Genomic DNA, 20,913 nt, shown 5'->3' on the forward strand with positions numbered 1-20,913 from the left:
AGGAGCAGGAGGAATAACCTGATTTGGTTTTCCTGTTATCTGACATGTGTGGTATGTCTGACAGAACTGAGCCACATCTTGTTTTAAACCTGGCCAAAAGAAATGTCGAAGGACCCGATCATAAGTCTTGGTGATTCCAAAATGACCGGTGATCATGAGCAAGGCATAACACATTTTGTCGAAAGGCTGTAGGAATCACTATTTGGTAAACAGCATTCCAATCTCCGCCCGCGTCAACATGGGATGTCCATTTACGCATGAGGAGATTACCATCAATGAAGTAAACCAATTTCTTCTGCACCTCTTCCCATGAGACAACCCTAGAAAAACATTTAGCAAGTCTGTTGTCAACCTTTTGGTTAGCAATCAGCTGCTCACGAGTGACTGGTAACTGTATTGCATCAGCAATAAGTTCAATATCCTTCGATTCTTCCCTGTGCTGTTTGTCAGAGGGGATCAGCTTCCCAGAGGTAGCACAGAACCCATCCTCTTGATCAAACTCTTTGAACAGAACAGTGTTTGACAAATCTATCACGTCACCCACTTGTCGTGCCTGAGCACGAGTGACATCACAAGCGGGGAACACGTGGATAATTCTGTGCCAGCTCATTGGAGAGAGAGCGGTCACTTTTATCCAATACTTCCAATACGGGTACTACCTTTCCTCCAGCAATATCGTTACCCATTATAAAGGTCACACTTTTTACTGGCAACATAGGATGTACCCCCACTCTGAATATTCCACTGATTAACTCAGAGTGTACACTCACAAAGTGCAATGGCACTGGGACAAAACCCATTTCATTACCCTGAACTAACACACTGAAACCACAGTAGGTATTGTCGGAGAAGGGAAGGGCAACAATCAGACAATATAAATGACTGCGCCGTACCAGTATCTCTAAGGATTTTAACCGGACACTGAGACGCTTCGTCATTCGTTAGGGAACACACAACTCAAAAACGAACGGCTCATAACGGGGACTGAGACTTTCAAAATACATTTACCCTAAGGCACCCGTTTCGTTTCAGACCTCACAACTGTACGAATTAGCCCAACACCTGTTGGCGGCTTGGCACGAAGAGGCATTCCTTGTTTGCGTTTTAGCAGGAAGCAATCATTAATCACATGTCCCATCTTATGACAATAGAAACAGGGACGCTCATTTTTCTGGCGTGCTTGATGTACTGCTGACCGAGTAAGGCTACAAGTAGGTAATTCAGTGGCTCTACTCTCAGTATGATCCGCAAACACTCTTGTGCGTCAACACAAACTCGTCTGCCAACACAGACGCTTCTGACAGGGAGGATACTTTCTGTTCGTTTAGGTAAACTACAATGCGTTCGGGTAAGCAATTTTTAAACTCTTCCAATAAGATTAACTCCCGGAGAGAGTTGAAATCAGTTACCATGCTAGCCGCATGCCATTTATCAAACACATTTCCCTGGTCTCTAGTAAATTCCACATAAGTCTGAGTAGAATACTTTCTATGAGACCTAAATCTGTCGGTATGCCTCAGGAACAAGCTCATAGGCGCGAAGAACAGTAGCTTTGACCACTTCATAATTCAAACTGTCTTCAAGAGGTAGCGCTGACAAACCCTTTTGAGCTTTACCAGTTAATTTACACTGAAGTAATAGGCACCATACGGCTTCAGGCCATTTCAATGCTATGGCTTTAAATTCAAAACACAAAAATAGGAGTCAACCTCTGACTCTTTGAACAAAGGTACCAAAGGTACCAAGGCAATCTGCCTACTAATGTCAAAAGTGTTGGAAGACACAGTGGGTGGTCCGCCCAGTTCTAACTAGGGTATTTAGACAAAGTTTTCCTACGGGTAATGTATGCCCATGGGCAACTTGGCTTGGTATCCCCTTTTCCCACAAACAAACAAACAGCCATACACCACAGCAATACTTACTAAGATGATAATAGACAATTTGAGATGTAGGCTCAAAAACAAAACAGCGATAGCTCCAGAAACAACTGATTGGGTTTCTTTGAAACCAAGAGAAAGGGGATGTGATTGGGTAAGGGAAAAGGAGCAGTGTCTTCAGATTGGCGACTGATGACTGCTACCTGTGACTAGGGCAGAAGGAGAGATAACAAATACACACAGGACACCTGTATCCGTAACAGTGGACCATTAGCTTCAGGTTAGTCAGGAGTCACACAGCTGAAGCACCAGCAGCCTCCATACCTCTGTGTGTTATTTCTTTGAAACATATCAGATAACTGTGATTTATTGTTCACAGTTATATCTATTTGACCAACCTTCATACGTTTCATAATGGTGACTTTCGCTCTATAGATTCAACGACAGTCGCCATTTTACCGCACATGAATAAGTGCATTTGTGCAACTGAATTAGCCGTGTCCCCTGGCCAATATTCAAACGGCATGTAATACTTAAAACTGCCAGACACGGTTAAAACTGAAAACCATTTACTATAATATAATATATATAATAATATAAGAATTTTAATCTATTTCCAGCTCGGAAGAAATTGTCAGTGTTGCTTGGATTGGGACAGGAAACACAAGGATGTGAGTCTCATTCAGACGGTTCTATCGGCTGTCCAAGCCGCACCGCAACCACTCAAACTATTCCTTGTCTGATAGAAAAGTAACCCTTTTGGTGAACCCTATGACGAACGGACAATTGAGAAGCTAGGGCCACAATAGACAGTTCATAATCGATTTACATTCCTTTGGCCTATGACATTTTCATAGGGAAACTTTGAGATTGTAATAAACTTCTAAAGAATATATTCTTTAGTGACATAGTGACAAGTGACATAGTAAATACACTCCAGGTAATATATGCTTCAGCACAGATCTGAGATCAGTTTTTCCTACTCCTTACCTCAATAGTAGTGACGACCTCACACCAGATCAGTGCGGATAAGCAATCTATACCATCGCCATACTGACCCAACATTACTTAATATTAGCAATGGTAAGGATGGTTGTTCCCTCCCTGTAACATAACCAGTTGGACAAGTGACATTACCAATTGGACAGTGTCGCAGGCATTCACAAGTCTGTGTTTTGGACAGGTCGTCCCAGTTGGACGGCCCAGTTGGTCCCAGTTTAATAATGAGCGTAAACACATAGGCCTCCTGATGGCCTCGGCGAGGACCCCTCTCTGTCAACTCTCTGAGGTCGGGTGGGAAAGACCCTGCGTTATCGAATCAGCTGCACAACAATAAACACAGTAGGGATGGTGATCACGAACCTGGCAGTGTTTCAATCAACCACCAGCAATGCCCGGGAGAGAGTGAGGCGCTTCTGTTTCCCCCTCACTTAACGAGAGGGAGAGAGGGAGAGAGAGAGAGAGAGAGAGAGAGATGGGTCTAAAATTGAGCTGCATGATTATTCATTCATTAGGGCAGATCAGTGAGAGGATACTACGAGAAGGCTTGGCAGGTCTCCTAAACAGACAACAAACAGAGGGGTCAGCTAAGGGTTATTTGTGTTGGACTGAATGCATAGAGCACAGGGAAAGGTCAAAGGGATCATGTCGTCTGCAACTCCCTGACTCTGGTCTCTGAAGAACTTGGGACTTTTACTTTGTATTCTAATGGGAATGCATTCATTGGCAGTTCCACAAGTGTGAATAACACATGGGCTCATCAGATAGTTATGATTGTGAGACGATAATTATTCAAATAATCAAAGCACACAAAATATCAATGTTAAAAACAATGTAAAAAAATAAAATAATAAATGTACATTATTCTAGTATGTGTAATTTCCTCCCCAAATACATACTTGATTACCCACTGGTTGGGCAGGGGGTCTAGAGGACCTACAAGGTTTGCCACAAAAAAATGTTTTATTGAAAAAGTTTTTTAAGGACAAAATTGCTAATCTTCTCCCTTTCCTGAAAATCCCACCCCTGTTAATTAATTGACAGGCCTGAAACCCTATCAACCCTGTGACTCACATATATCCTGCTCCACCCCTGACAATCCCACCCACAGTGATAGATGTGGCCACTGTCTGTAACTTATTTAGAATTCAAGGCACACTTAACTTCTCTCAGCAGCATACACATTTGATGCCACAAGAGTAGAAATGGCTTAATTGGTCGATATTACTTACCAAGCCAAGCAGAGTTGTTTCATCGAGATACAAATATCAAAAAAACAAATCAAATCAAACATTTCCCGTGCATACAGGCACAGCTACTGGGCATGCAGTTTCCTGTAAATGTGCAGCCTTTGGTAGGCTGATGGAAGGGCAAGCCACACAGAGGCAGAGGCTGCGATACAGAAAAGCAGACACGATGGTTCATACAGGCAACGTGAAAGGATCCAATGAATTTGCTTGGGGTGCACGCAGCTAAAATGATATGCGACAACACCCTGAGTGCATCTGACATTAACAACGATACAAATGTAACAACAGCACACGAGTGCTTTCTAACTGCACGGAAGCAAAACAGTGGCGTGCGGGAGTGAAGCAAAAACTTTAGAGGGGTCAAAACATCTTGAGAAGACGGGGGAGGGAGTGCAAAATGCAATCTGTTAATTATTATATCATATATACAACATTTGAATACATACTAGCTCAAAACATTACAAATCATTGAAAATGACCAATTACCCAATTAATGTTCATTTTCTGGTAAAAAAAAAGAAGAAGAGGGTGTAACAAAAACCCAATTTTTCACCCAACATGATGTGGACTCAACACGAAAAATACATTGAATTTTAAGTAAGTCATCAACCAGTATTGTTTTCATCTCATTTCAACCAGCGTTGTAAACATTGAAATTAGGGTACAACCTCAACTTAAATAGACTTAACCGGTTGTTATATCAATCTAATTTCAACATAATCATCAGAACCATGTATACATTTAAATTTCAATGAAAATCCCACAGAAATGTACAAAATATTTTCATCCTACTGTATATTCAATATAGCCTATATTGGGGTGTTTGAGATTATGTTGAACTTTGAATAACATTGAATAGTTAAAAGTAACTCCTCTAACTCAAATAAAATATGTTTAATCAAATATGATATTCTACATACTGTCAACCACCCCAATATACACGGAGTATACCAAACATTCAGAAAACCTTCCTAATATTGAGTCCCCCCTACACCTTTGCCCTCAGAACAGCCTAAATTCGTTGGGGCATGGACTCTACAAGGTGTCAAAAGCGTTCCACAGGGATGTTGGCCCATGTTGACTCCAATGCTTCCGACAGTTGTGTTAAGTTGGCGGCTGGATGTCCATTGAGTGGTGGACCATTTTTGATACACACAGGAAACTTGAGTGTGAAAAACCCAGCAGCGTTGCAGTTCTTGACACTAACCAGTGCACCTGGCACCTACTAGCATACCCCGTTCAAAGGCACTTAAATATTTTGTCATGCCCATTCACCCTCTGAATGACACACATACACAATCCATGTCTCAATTGTCTCAAGGCTTAGAATTCCTTCTTTCAATTGTCTCCTCCCCTTCATCTTCACTGATTGAAGTGGGTTTAACAAGTGACATCAGTAAGGGATCATAGTTTTCACCTGGATTCAACTGGTCAGTCTTTGTCATCAATAGAGCAGGTGTTCTTAATGTTTTGTATACTCAGTGTATATTGAATATAGGATGAAACAGAAAAGAAAAAAGTTACGTTTCTATGTGGAATTTTCAACGCAATTTCAACGTATACATAGTTCTGATGATTATGTTGAAATTAGATTGATGTAACAACATGTTAGTCCGGTTAAGTCAATGTTTCTAAGTTGACATTTTAACCTAATTTCAATGTTTACAACGCTGGTTGAAATGAGATGAAAACAGTGCTGGATGATATGGCTTTTTTTCTAATCCCAATGTATTTTCCACGTTGATTCCACGTCACAATACGTCGACAAATTACGCTGAAACAACGTGTGTGCCTTGTGGGTAGGAAATGGGTAGGAAGGGGGTAGGAAATGACGTGACATAACTCAAGCTAGCAGCTGCCGCTGACGTAATAACTGGGGGAGTGGAAAAATAATATCTAACCAACAGAATACAGACGCTGCCACTCATTCGTCTAGCTATGAATCACATCTTTTTCATCAAAAGAAATGAAAGTCGAAAGATAAGAATCTTCTTTAGAGGGATTTACTTGCCTCACTGATTCTAAACCCACAGGATGCAGCTGTACACTAGGGCTACACATGGCCATCTCAAGTCCAGCTGCCATTGGAAATAGTTATTGTGACATCACAACATACAGTATACTGTACAAGATGAAACCTTGATGAGGGTAGCATAGCTGTCAAACTGTTGGTATCTATTACATGTGTTGCTTAGGAGCCATCAGAGTGCGTGGGTGTTATTTTCTTAATGTACTGTACCATAACACAGCAATGCTATCTACAGAATGTGGATAAGAGTTGAGATCTTCTTTAGGTTCAACACATTCGAGCTCATATGTTGTTGTGCTCTCCGGGGAATCTTGCTCTTCCAGCTGGTGGAGAGGCCACACTATCTATGCTGAGTCTCTGGTGTCACACAATGTCCTGTGCCGAACTCAACTGAACCAGAGCTAGCTGACTCTCGAGGGCATCTGTTTTCAACTGTCTCGGTCACCACTGTTTGGAGTATGTTTGGCAGAGGCCAAACTCAGATGTGAAGATACAGGCACTTTGTGTGGCCGTACTGGCCTGGTGATGGTTTTGAAGTGATCTAATGTTCACCTTTTTGCAACGGTCAACACAGCATCTGTTCAAATGAAGAACTGCTCACAGCACGTAGTTTGGTTTGTCACAAGGAAGCAGTGCAGGGCACAACTCTACAAGACCCACAATGAATAGATGTTCACATTCAAATGATTCATATAATGACAAATTCGACTTGGCCTTTATCAGGGCTGTGTAAGGTAACAGGAAGTGTAATATATAATGTGCCATGTTCAGATTCTCAACAAAAATCCTTTAAAAGGCCCAGTGCAGTCCTTGTATGTGTCCACACTACGGAGGTTGGAATAATACTGGGAAATTGCGAAAATTGTGATAATGCCCTTTTAGTGTAAGAGCTGTTTGAAAAGACAGCCTGAAATTTCAACCTGTTTAGGTGGGACTGAGTTTTGGCCTGCCTGGTGACATCATCAGGGGGTAAACTATAACATTTGATTTGATTTGAAATTAGTTAATAGACCAATAAGAGAGTTCCAAACCTCTCTGCCAATAACAGAGAGTTTTCAGTTTCCCCTCCCCACTCAGACCACTCCCAGACAGTCCCAGCAAAATTCTTGCTTCAGAAATTGCTCTTCGCTAAGAAGCTATTTCAGTTTATTTTAAAACATTTTTTTTTAATTGAAAACAATCACAGTAAAGTACTTAATTGTTAGCCAGAATGTTTTAATATATTTAATAGCTTTTTTTTAGACAGTGATAGTCAGAAATGGAGGCTACATTTTAATTGGATTTAACCAGGCAAGTCAGTTTAGAACAAACTCTTACTTACAATGACGGGGAAACATATAGAGAGGAAGGACTGAGACGGGATTCATACCCACGTCGCCAGTGGTGTACGGTCTAGAGGGCTAACCACTAGGGCAGACTCCGGCACAAAAGCATTCCTTTCTGAACGTATAGGACTCATCAGAGTACATTACACGGCCAAACAAACCGCAACGGTGGTAACAGAGTCATGACCAACAAATAGGTGGCACAACAAGCAATCCAAACTTAGTACGGTGGGCAAGAGATAGTTATCATAATTATCATCACTCACTCTGACCGCACTGTCTTTAAGTATGAGTCGTTGAATGTCATAAGACCAAAGCTTTGTGTGTGCATGTGTGTGTGTGTGTGTGCGTGCGTGCTTGCGTGCGTGTGTGTGTGTTTGTCTTTTCTATCAAAGATGAGGTGGTTGCTGAAAATATTAAGATAAAAAGTGCCCCAAACCCAACCCGGAGCAAGAAAATTCAATTTAGCGAGGAACAGCGAGAGGGAGATGGATAAGGGGCGCTAAAACCAGGTCAGGAACACATTCATTACCCAGTCTCTACTCTTCTGACAAAAACAATGCTCTACTTTACAGAGGCTGGCCTTTTGATCGTGGTCTCATCTGTTTCTTTCTGTTTCATCCGACTCACTGATCAGCTGAAACGTGGGCTCGATAGGGTCGTCAAAAATACGTCTTTCATGTGCATGAGATCCTGTTTCTATTATAAGATCATAGGAAGCAACATGTTTGCTGCTCAACAGACACCCTGGTTTCAGTTCCTATTTCATCGATGTAGTGCAGCTCAGAATGGGCGTTGGAGGCATGACGACACAGTAGACCATTACAGCCTTGCTAACCATAGGGGTAGTCGAGGTGTCAGGGCAGTTATCACCGTCTAGACTATGTGGTGTGCTCAGTCGTCGACATGCACCTAGCCCCCTAATTAGGATTATGTCGGGATTTTGTCTTGGTAAAGGTCATAAGAGCAAACATACACATCTCCCATGCAGAGGACACACACACAAACTTAGTTCACCATATGTCACACTTTGGCTCACCTAGGTTACTACAGTACCTATGAAACACAATGATATATATATATATATATATATATATATATATATATATATATATATATATATATATATATATATATATATACAGTGGGGAGAACAAGTATTTGATACACTGCCAATTTTGCAGGTTTTCCTACTTACAAAGCATGTAGAGGTCTGTAATTTTTATCATAGGTACACTTCAACTGTGAGAGACGGAATCTAAAACAAAAATACAGAAAATCACATTGTATGATTCTTAAGAAATTAATTAGCATTTTATTGCATGACATAAGTATTTGATACATCAGAAAAGCAGAACTAAAATTTTGGTACAGAAACCTTTGTTTGCAATTACAGAGATCATACGTTTCCTGTAGTTCTTGACCAGGTTTGCACACCTAGATTCCGTCTCTCACAGTTGAAGTGTACCTATGATAAAAATTACAGACCTCTACATGCTTTGTAAGTAGGAAAACCTGCAAAATCGGCAGTGTATCAAATACTTGTTCTCCCCACTATATATTATTATGACTTTTTCTGCCCAATTTCGTGATATCCAAGGGTAGTTAAGATCCTGTCTAATCGCTGCAACTCTCTTAAAACACTGCTTGCTTAAACGGAAGCCAGCCACACCAATGTGTGCTACTGTTTATTATCTATCCTGTTGATTGTACATATCTACCTCAATTACCTCGTACCCCTGCACATCAACTTGGTACTGGTACCCTGTGTATACAGCCATGTTATCATTACTCATTGAGTATTTACATTTGAAGTTGGAAGTTTACATACCCTTATGTTGGAGTCATTAAAACCCGTTTTTCAACCACTGCACAAATTTCTTGTTAACAAACTATCGTTTTGGCAAGTCGGTTAGGACATCTACTTTGTGAATGACACAAGTCATTTTTCAAAAAATTGCTTACAATTGCTTAATTCACTTATAATTCACTGTATCACAATTCCAGTGGGTCAAAAGTTGACATGCACTAAGCTGACTGTGCCTGTAAACAGCTTGGAAAATTCCAGAAAATGATATCATGGCTTTATAAGCTTCTGATCGGCTAACTGACATAATTTGAGTCAATTGGAGGTGTACCTGTGGATGTATTTCAAGGCCTACCTTCAAACTCATTGCCTCTTTGCTTGACATCATGGAAAAATCAAAAGAAATCAGCCAAGACCTCAGAAAAATAATTGTTGATCTCCACAAGTCTGGTTCATCCTTGGGAGCAATTTCCAAACGCCTAAAGGTACCACGTTCATCTGTACAAGCAATAGTACACAAGTATAAACACCATGGGACCAGGCAGCCGTCATACCGCTCAGGAAGGAGACGCGTTCTGTCTCCTAGAGATGAACGTACTTTGGTGTGAAAAGTGCAAATCAATCCCAGAACAACAGCAAAGGACCTTGTGAAGATGCTGGAGGAAACAGGTACAAAAGTATCTATATTCACAGTAAAACAAGTCCTATATCAACATAACCTGAAAGGCTGCTCAGCAAGGAAGAAGCCACTGATCCAAAACCACCATACAAAAGCCAGACTATGGTTTGCAACTGCACATGGGGACAAAGATCATACTTTTTGGAGAAATGTCCTCTGGTCTGATGAAGCAAAAATATAATTGTTTGGCCATAATGACCATCGCTATGTTTGGAGGAAAAAGGGGGAGGCTTGCAAGCCGAAGAACACCATCCCAACCATGATGCACGGGGGTGGCAGCATCATGTTGTGGAAGTGCTTTGCTGCAGGAAGGACTGGTGAACTTCACAAAATAGATAGCATCATGAAGCAGGAAAATTATGTGGATATATTGAAGCAACATCTCAAGACATCAGCAAAGTCAAGGTATTGGAGTGGCCATCACAAAGCCCTGATCTCAATCCTATAGAAATTTGTGGGCAGAACTGAAAAAGCGTGTGCGAGCAAGGAGGCCTACAAACCTGACTCAGTTACACCAGCTCTGTCAGCAAGAATTAGCCAAAATTCACCCAACTTATTGTGGGAAGCCCCTGGAAGGCTACCCGAAACGTTCTATCATTTCTCTACTATCTCGAACGCTGACCTGTGTTTGGATGGTGGCCATCTGTTCTTTCATACCATGACAAAGTCTGTCAATTTAAAGTGACCGACACATTGTTAAATAAAGGTTTAATAAGAGGTCAGCTACCCATTCATCCCATTCCACAGACATTATGATCTGAAATACTGTACTGTCCATGAGATGAAGGGCAAGTTCAGCTGCCATCCCCCTTGGCCCCCATGTTTGCAGTGCAAACCATTGCAGCACAGTGTCCTTAGCTCCCTGCATCACCCCTGTGACTTAATACAGCCTGTGACTGATGAGGGAGAGCCCAGCCCGTGTGCGGTGTCAGCTGCAGCAACCTTCACTTGGCCCTAAGCAGAGAGCAGGTATTTAATCCTGGCCTAGCAGGCTGCTCATTTCACGCTCGGCTGGAGAGCCAACGTCAGGTCTCTCTATAAAGCCCTGGGCAGGCTTCCTGCAGGGAAAATTAATGACTTCAATAAAAATGCCGCATTTTCCATTCAAATTCCCACTGGAGGGTTTTATTGGCTGAGCCTTAATTTGGTCCAATCAGCTTGTTGTGCCGGAAATGAATTATTGCGTGTTGGACTGTGGCCACACTCTGAGCTGCAGACCCTTTGAGGTTCTTACAAGACAACTGACATATCACCCTTTCCTCTCTCTGAGGTAGGATGCTGAAGTACCAGCCAGCTCCAGGGACACACCGGGGCATTCAAGATGCCACAGATCCCACAGAAGAATCTGTGGGATTTTTGTAAACGCCAGCACTTTATGAGTTTGAGTAATCACAGCTGAAAGCTGCTTTTGTTTGAGTCTGAATTCAGGCTTTGAAATCCTCCCGGAGCCAAAGTCCCACTAGTAACTGTTATCAGCCTGCTGGTTGACAGGCTTGAAGTGGCAGCAGACCCAGAGTACACAGGGGAAGAATGCCACTGACACTTCCTAAACAAATAAAACGGCTGCCCTGCCAGAGGAAATACATGGTGGTACTACAAGGCGAATGCCAGAGTGCAAATAGATCACTTCGATGAAGAGAGGTCTGGCTCTGGGGGTATGGGTGCCGCCGGGGATTTGTCAGTCCCTGTGTACCTTCCTGTTCTGTCAAACTTAGTTTAGTTTAGTTATTAGTACTATCCTGGGGGAAACAAGCAGCATGTCATGAGGTCATAAAAGGTCAAACCAAACTAAATGATTGCAGATCAAAGCTCTAATTCATACTGTTTGTGTAAAGTCCTTTCTCATAATGCTGGTGACCAGGGCCAGGCATTCAGGCGGCTGGATAGAGAATGAAACCTAATGAGACATGACCGTAATACACAGACTATGGTGCTGTTGTGGGTTGATGAGCACGGTGCTCCCTAGTTCGTGTGTGTGTGTTGTCTGCGTGTGCATTAGTAACCCGCTGTGTGATCCCCATGGGAGCTCTTAACCAGAATGAGCTTTATATTACAAAAAAGGAAGTGCGGGAAGGGTGCCCAAATTAACCCAACATTACTTGATTAACGGTCAAGAATACAAGTCCCCAACAAGCTTTCCTCTGTCCTCACAGCGAGAAAATAGGGGTGAGAAAGGACACATTTTGTTTACTGTTTAAAAAGGTGGAAAGAGGCCTAGCCAACCATAAAAGGTTTATGTGAAGTGCCAGAGAATCTGAGGCAGTACTAACTCAAGTTGGCATGTTTTGCTATGTGTGTTTTTCCCATCTTTTGTTTAAAACACCACTCAAAGTCAGGAAATCCTCCAGTTTACAAGCAGCGTTCCCCATGCCAGTGAATATGAAAGAAAAGCAACCTCTTGACAGGAAGGATAGTCCGCAGCCCCTTTAGAAATGGTCCCTCAATTTTTTTAGATAGATTAGATATTTTCCACCATCATTTTTCACCCAAACGAAACCAACCCTTTTGCTATGCCAACCCATTGCCCCTCACATTCCCAATACAAATCATGTTTGTCACAACAGCACTCATGGACAAAGTACCCTGGATCTATGACTGCACTTTCCAAACCACGGAAGAAGAAATCTTCCTCCTCTAACCCCGAGGCTTTCTTCCCATATGATATTTCATCCACATGCACTTACATTTTCAGAGTGCTGTGTAATCGATGGCCTGCAGATTAGGAAAAGTGCTGGTAGCAGGTGCACACAGAGTGCAGACGACTCGGAGGCTTGTATTCCCTCTCTGATGTCTTTGTGAAAGTGCTGCCAACCTGACGCCATCTCGAAATGCTTGTTGTCTATGAAGTCACCATCCGTGTTTCTGTAAACACAATGTATTCTGTCACAGCGTTCCTCTCTTGTGAAGCTGCTTCTTTGTTCTAGCGGGTCATTGGAGACACGTGTTTAAATCTTTACACAAAGGTGTACAGAGACACGGTCAAAGAGGTTTTGAAATATCTGTTAGTATTGTTTCTTACATGGTAATCCCGTTTACATAACACATCTGAGACACTGAGACAGACTGTACAGTTCAATCAAGCAAGTAATTTTCAAACATTTCCCAAAATGCAATTCACAGGAAAACACTGTTCTAAACAGTGAACCTAATGCGAGCGATTCCATTTGTGACAGAGATGAAAATCTCAGTTTGAAACTTACAAAGATGGGGATTCTAAAAACTAACATGGCACTAGGATTGTGCCTTTGGCTTCTGGACAACTGAAGAAAGTTGATATGAAAACCAATAGAACAGTAGAGAAACGATGGTTAATGGCATGAAGGTTGGATTTTCACTAGGCTACTTTGAAGTAAGGTAAGAAATGCCTCATTATTTGAAGTAAAGTAAAACGTTCAGGTTTCAAACAATTATACTGCGTCAAGCTCATGTTGCAAAGTGGTGGGTGACCCGCTGATAGCCGCCTACTGTTGACTATAGCCTGTGTGCAGTCGAATGACAAATGGGATGGGTGCTTAAATTACAAGCACCTCTTAAATCGTGGCCATCAAAACAGTTTTTAACACGCAATTGCATTTAGAATAGTTATTTGTTGCGCAGTGCACAATGACTGGGCTTATAAAAACACGTGTCACTCCAATACCAGCGGACAGGTAATAGTCTTCTCCTCAAACTAGGCTCTGTACAGTACGTATGCTGTATGTATGCTGTGTGCGTGTGATAAATAAGATACATGACGACTAACTAAAATACCATTTAGTGGCCAATTTAATGCCACTAAATCACGCAAATGCACCTATAAACCGATATGCATGAGCGGTCAAGCGTATTTTGGGGCCGATTAACGGTTAACCGTTAACACCCCTAATCCCAATGTTAATAGAGTCAGTTCAGCATTAATTACTTTTCTGAACAGAGCAAGCTGAAATGGAATAGACCCCTACCAAGGTACTAAACCTGGGATGTCAGAAACAGCAGCAAAGGTCATTAAGCCTGAAAACCAGAATGAAACATTTGAAATTCTATAATATGAAAAATCGGACTTAAAAATTTAAATAAGGCATGGTATTGGTCACAGCTGTCACAAAGCAAAACTAAAAAAAAACAGATGGGCATAAGGAGGCTAGTCCTTTAATATTTGAATATACAAATATTTTCTTTGTTGCTTTACCAAAAGAACACAAACAAGCATGGGAGATGTAACTAGATGGATTGTGTCAATGTAAATTCCAGTTAGCTTTATGAGGGATGGTGATATGCCTGAACAATGGGAAGATGTTTTCCCTCTAAAGCATTTGGAGCTTTTACAGTAGCATATGTGACTCACCACCTGGAATCGGTCTTATGTAGCAACTTTGTGTTTTTTTTACATTGGATAAAAGTAGAGACTCAGCACTACAAAATGGTATATCATACACTATATTTTTGAGGAACAATGGGAAAGCAATTCTGCTTTGAAAGTTGATAGACTTGTAAACTCACTTTTGAAAAAATGGCCTTTGAATGTTTTGGTATCTAGTGAAGAGCTCTTCTTTGTCTACACCCATTCAGCATCGTTCACACCCTCTTAAGCTTTAGCCCTACCCATCTCATTCAGTGTTCAGAGTGCACGCTTGACGCTCTGGCCTTCCACAAGAGACCTGAAAACATGTCAAAAGCCTTTTCATGGCATATTCTCAGTGGAACGTCTACCTCAGTGGCCTGCACAACAAATTAGAGACTACAGTCCAATGGCAACACCTAAGCAGGCAATCCAGCTCTGCCTGGAAAACCATATTCAATTAGACCAAGCTGTGGTTGGGCCGGCTGAGGCTCCCCGCTCGTTATTTGGTGATAACCACTTCACTTGTCAAGCTATTAAATTTCTGCACTGTGCAGAAATCATTCCGCAATTTCCTGGTTTCTAAAATTTGAATAGTTCACCTAATATCAATTTATGTGACAAAACAAGAAAGTATAGTGTAGAGAAGCAGGGCAGCAGGGTAGCCTAGTGGTTAGAGCATTGGACTAGTAACCGGAAGGTTGCAAGTTCAAATCCCCGAGGTGACAAGTTACAAAATAAGAATTTGTTCTTAACTGACTTGCCTAGTTAAATAAAGATAATAATAATTGTATCATCTAAACTGCTGTGAAATATATTTTCCATAACTACAAATATTGTATTTTCAGCTGGTGTACAAAAGTAAAAGTCGCAAAAATGAAAGCATAGAAATAGCACACATAGAACAGCTCTACCACTTCTTAGACTTACTTTCCATGACAATGACAGATCTATTACATATATTTCTATGTGAACATGTTCAGGTCACCCAAAAAGTTACATATTGCAGCTTTAAGTGTCCATGCTTATCACACGTCCCCCTTGTGAGACTGTGAGCAATCAAGTGGCTCTAGCTTGGCTAGAATAAACATCTGAGCGCTTCCCCCTTCTCTGAGGACCCAGCCCCAGAGAGAAAGGCCTGCAAGCAGGCAGGCAGAGGCAGGAGGACTAGCTACTGAATGAACCCTCATAAGTGGTTGACCTGGAAGAGATCAACCACCAGTCATTGTGTGTGGACATGATTTAATATGATTCCATGAAAACACAGTCAATGAGGCGGTAAAACCCTCCCTAGCTCCGTTTCAGTGGGTACAGTGCACTACAGTAGGTACAGTGCCAGCATACAACCCAATACAAAGTGAGTGCATAAGGAGAGTACTGTACTATAACGCATCAAGTTAAAGGGACAGCATTTTTAGATATTTAGATATTTGTTTCCAGTCTATGGACAAGGAGTGACTGTAACATTGATCCCACAATGCTCATGCTGCTCATTGTTTGCAGTGGCTAGTGTAGCTAAACCAAAGTGTGGATTGCAGACATTTGTTGTCCATACACCACTTTCAAGGTGAGGAAACTAATGTAAAAAATAAAATTAAAAAATCTAAATTGCTGATCTATCCCTTTTTAAGCTGGGATTTGAAAGGACGTAAAATATTAAACGTATTAGGTATTGGGGAGAGTATCAGTGGCGTGTATTCATGGTTGCCAAGGGAAGCCAGGCTTCCCAAAAAATGTACCAATAACTTGTTTTATTAAGTAATTTAGCGTTCGTCTCTCTGTGTCTCATAATTGTCCTTCAATTTGCAAGAGGCTGAATGTATCTCACAGGGGAAAGCATCTGAGCGAGCAAAACAGCGCCCCTCTGTCTCTGTAGCCCAATTAACCTGTTAGAGCTCTAGGGGCGCTATTTCATTTTTGGATAAAAAACGTTCCCGTTTTAAGCGCGATATTTTGTCACAAAAAGATGCTCGACTATGCATATTCTTGACAGTTCTGGAAAGAAAACACTCTGAAGTTTCAGAATCTGCAAAGATTTTGTCTGTAAGTGCCCCAGAACTCATTCTACAGGCGAAACCAAGATGATGCATCAACCAGGAATTAGCAGAATTTCTGAAGCTCTGTTTTCCAGTGTCTCCTTATATGGCTGTGATTGCGCAAGGAATGAGCCTACACTTTCTGTCGTTCGCCCAAGGTCTTAGCAGCATTGTGACGTATTTGTAGGCATATCATTGGAAGATTGACCATAAGAGACTACATTTTCCAAGTGTCCGCCTGGTGTCCTGCGTCGAATTCGGTGCGCAATTGCCAGCTGCTTCTACTTTACCATTTGATTCAGGGGAGAAAGCATGTGTCCAAGAACGATGTATCAATGAAGAGATATGTGAAAAACACCTTGATGATTGATTCTAAACAACGTTTGCCATGTTTTCAGTCGATATTATGGAGTTAATTTGGAAAAAAGTTTGCGTTTTGAGGACTGAATTTTCAGATTTTTTTTGGTAGCCAAATGTGATGTATAAAACGGAGCTATTTCTAATACACAAGGAATCTTTTTGGAAAAACTGAGCATCTGCTATCTAACTGAGAGTATCCTCATTGAAAACATCAGAAGTTCTTCAAAGGTAAATGATTTTATTTGAAGGCTTTTATGTTTTTGTTAATGTTGCGTGCTGGATGCTAACGCTAATGCTAACGCTAAATGCTAACGCGAAATGCTAACGCTAGCTAGCTACTTTTACACAAATGATTGTTTTCCTATGGTTGAGAAGCATATTTTGAAAATCTGAGATGACAGTGTTGTTTACAAAAGGCTAAGCTTGAGAGATGGCATATTTATTTCATTTCATTTGCGATTTTCATAAATAGTTAACGTTGTGTTATGCTAATGAGCTTGCTGATAGATTTACACAATCCTGGATACAGGGGTTTTTGGTTAACCTTTCTGATCTCCCCATCCCGGATCCGGGATCGTGAATACAGACTCAAGCTCATTACCATAACGCAACGTTAACTATTCATGAAAATCGCAAATGAAATGAAATAAATATGCTAGCTCTCAAGCTTAGCCTTTTGTTAACAACACTGTCATCTCAGATTTTCAAAATATGCTTCTCAACCATTGCAAAACAAGCATTTGTGTAACAGTATTGATGGCTAACGTAGCATTTAGCATTAGCATTCAGCTGGCAACATTTACATAAAAAAACAGAAAAGCATTCAAATAAAATAATTTACCTTTGAAGAACTTCAGATGTTTTCAATGAGGAGACTCTCAGATAGCAAATGTTCAGTTTTTCCTGAAAGATTATTTGTTTAGGACAAATCGCTCCGTTTTCTGCGTCACGTTTAGCTATGAAAAAACCCCTGTATCCAGGATTGTGTAAATCTATCAGCAAGCTCATTAGCATTAGCAAATGAAATGAAATAAATATGCCATCTCTCAAGCTTAGCCTTTTGTAAACAACACTGTCATCTCAGATTTTCAAAATATGCTTCTCAACCATAGGAAAACAATCATTTGTGTAAAAGTAGCTAGCTAGCGTTAGCATTTCGCGTTAGCATTTAGCGTTAGCATTAGCATCCAGCACGCAACATTAACAAAAACATAAAAGCCTTCAAATAAAATCATTTACCTTTGAAGAACTTCTGATGTTTTCAATGAGGATACTCTCAGTTAGATAGCAGATGCTCAGTTTTTCCAAAAAGATTCCTTGTGTATTAGAAATAGCTCCGTTTTATACATCACATTTGGCTACCAAAAAAAATCTGAAAATTCAGTCCTCAAAACGCAAACTTTTTTCCAAATTAACTCCATAATATCGACTGAAAACATGGCAAACGTTGTTTAGAATCAATCATCAAGGTGTTTTTCACATATCTCTTCATTGATACATCGTTCTTGGACACATGCTTTCTCCCCTGAATCAAATGGTAAAGTAGAAGCAGCTGGCAATTGCGCACCGAATTCGACGCAGGACACCAGGCGGACACTTGGAAAATGTAGTCTCTTATGGTCAATCTTCCAATGATATGCCTACAAATACGTCACAATGCTGCTAAGACCTTGGGCGAACGACAGAAAGTGTAGGCTCATTCCTTGCGCAATCACAGCCATATAAGGAGACAATGGAAAACAGAGCTTCAGAAATTCTGCTAATTCCTGGTTGATGCATCATCTTGGTTTGGCCTGTAGAATGAGTTCTGGGGCACTTACAGACAAAATATTTGCAGATTCTGAAACTTCAGAGTGTTTTCTTTCCAAAACTGTCAAGAATATGCATAGTCGAGCATCTTTTCGTGACAAAATATCGCGCTTAAAACGGGAACGTTTTTTATCCAAAAATGAAATAGCGCCCCTAGAGCTCTAACAGGTTAACAGTGCCAAGGGTAGCCAGTTTGGATTTGGTTTTACACCAATCACATCACATCAAAAGCCAAACGTTATTGACAGAAAAAAAACTTTTGTTGTTGCATCTCGATATGTTGTTGTCTTCCAGTGGGCACATACACATCTAGCAAACCAATGTTGTGAGTTTGAATCTCATAACGGACACATTTAGCATTGTAGCTAATTAGCCACTTTTCAACAACTTACTACTTTTAGCTACATATAATACGAATTGTAATTCGTAACATATCATACGAAATGGGTGATGGACATCCACAAATGAATACATACCATACGAAATGTAACATATCATACAAAATAATACGAAATGCTCTGAGACCAGGTTGCAGATAGCGTCGGGTAACTAACTAACTGTATGCTTTGTGGACTCCACCAGACAGATGTTGCTCTCTGTTTTTGTGATGAAACAAAGGTGTGGCTTATGAACTAACAGGTTCTCGAGCAAAGAACGCACATATCACAACACGTAGGGTGTAATATGGCTTTTTTATGGCTTGGCTTCCCCACTGATTTTACCCACGCATCGCTACTGGTTAGTATATACCTGTAAAGGCCTAGAATGTTTGAATAAATGGCTTATAAAAGCACTGGAAGTGAGCAACAGTTAATTGCAGCGGTTTGGTAAGACGACACCGTCTAAAAGCCAGGGTAAATAATTCCAGAGCTTTTAGCAAACCACACTGTGAGTCTTGAAGGTCAGTAGCTCACTCCGTTAAAGGGTAATCGTTTCTCCTTGTTCAGAAATGGGCATTAGTTGAATACAATACAGAGTTTTTAATCGGTGAGATTCTGCTGTAAATACTACAACCATCAATGCAGCCAATGAGCAGTTTGAAAGAGGAACAGACGTTACATTGTGCTGAATGTTTACAGAAAAGACCCCCAATGTGCATTGGACTTGACTCAATTAATACATTAATAATGGAATTTTTTTTGGTATAGCAGGAGAGCAATTCACTTAAGGACGTGCTATCAATTAACTGCTTTTGCTACTGTTAAATAAGTGGGAGCGGTAGAGATAGTAAAACCTTCAAATAAAGTTACTATAAATGCTGCCAATATAGTAGTTTCCTTTTCACGTTTCACTAGACCCATCAACAATTGCAAATGTTATCTTATCAGGAATTCACACTATTACGTTACTTTCGATAGGTCTACCCAAAATATATATAGATAGATAGAAAACAGAGAGATCTATTAAAATAAAAAGGCAATGATAAATGTAATGATGGTACAAAACATACGCCTAAAATAAATGCCCATCCTCAAGCAGGTGATAACAGGAGCGCGCACTTCTAAAGTCTAAATTGGCATTTATAGTTTACAATAAATACACGGTGGAACACTTACATTCAGGTAGGTTCGGTGTCAATTTACCTCCACGACATTGTCTATAGTACAACTGATTCGTTGAGGAAACTGTGTAATCCTCACTCCGTATTCCTCCGAGAGAGAGTCCGGAGCTGTGTCGAATTCTTCTTTGCTCACCTTGTAGATGGCGCCACTGGTACACTGCACTCGCGCTACGCGTCTGCAATCTGCACATTGTAGTCTATCTGACAGAATGCTTCATATTTGCCATCAGTTGTTTATCGGACATTGCATTTCTTTAACTTCTGTGGAAAACCCCAAAAAGTAATTGAGAGGGGAAATAGAGAGTAAGAGCGAGAGAGCGCGAGAACGAGTGCGTGCTTATATGAGAGAGCGTGCCTGCGTGTGTGAGACAGAGAAAGATAGATAGAGAGATTCAATTGCTGCCATGAACAGGACATCAATTATTGTAAAGTAATGGTCAACACCAAAACAGGGATCCAGTGTGAAATGAAACCTGTTGAAATAATGGCCAGTCTTTCTGTACATCACACTAAAAGGCCTCCATCCTAGCAACAACAAAGTCATTACAGACCAATGAAAGAGCCATTTTCCTCATTTTATGGTGCATAGCTCCATTTCAGGGAAATTCATCATGGGGGGAGGGGAGAGTAGGTTTACAGGATGACTAACCTTTTTGTTAACCTTTCACCCGCTGATAAAGTATATTCCAGGGGCACAATTTTCACTGGGGACTGGGGTCATGTCCCTCCCACATTCTGAAATTGCATTTAAGTCACCCACAGTGTTATCATTGCAATGTGATACAAAAATTGGCAACGGTGTGCTTTAAGACCATGCGATGCCTCCGAGCTGTCTGGTAGGCTGTTTGGAGTGTTCAGCTGAC

At 41.0% G+C, this 20,913-nt stretch overlaps 1 protein-coding gene across 2 annotated transcripts in view; it reads right to left on the bottom strand.

Moving 5' to 3' along the window:
• LOC110503602 (G protein-coupled receptor 4-like) overlaps nucleotides 1-20,597 on the bottom strand; it is a 30,522-nt gene extending 9,925 nt beyond the window's left edge. The window contains exons 1-2 of one of the 2 annotated variants that reach the window (XM_021582018.3): nucleotides 20,046-20,418; nucleotides 12,651-12,828 (exon numbers count right to left, since the gene is read on the bottom strand). The gene's annotated coding sequence lies outside the window, so the exon portion shown is untranslated. Of the gene's footprint in view, nucleotides 1-12,650; nucleotides 12,829-20,045 lie in introns of both variants that reach the window. The other variant, XM_021582017.3, reaches the window with a different exon arrangement.
• Between the last annotated feature and the right edge of the window lie 316 nt (nucleotides 20,598-20,913).

The sequence above is a fragment of the Oncorhynchus mykiss genome, chromosome 24, assembly GCF_057628025.1.
Source record: "Oncorhynchus mykiss isolate SJ-2025 chromosome 24, ASM5762802v1, whole genome shotgun sequence".
NCBI classification, from domain to species: domain Eukaryota; kingdom Metazoa; phylum Chordata; class Actinopteri; order Salmoniformes; family Salmonidae; genus Oncorhynchus; species Oncorhynchus mykiss.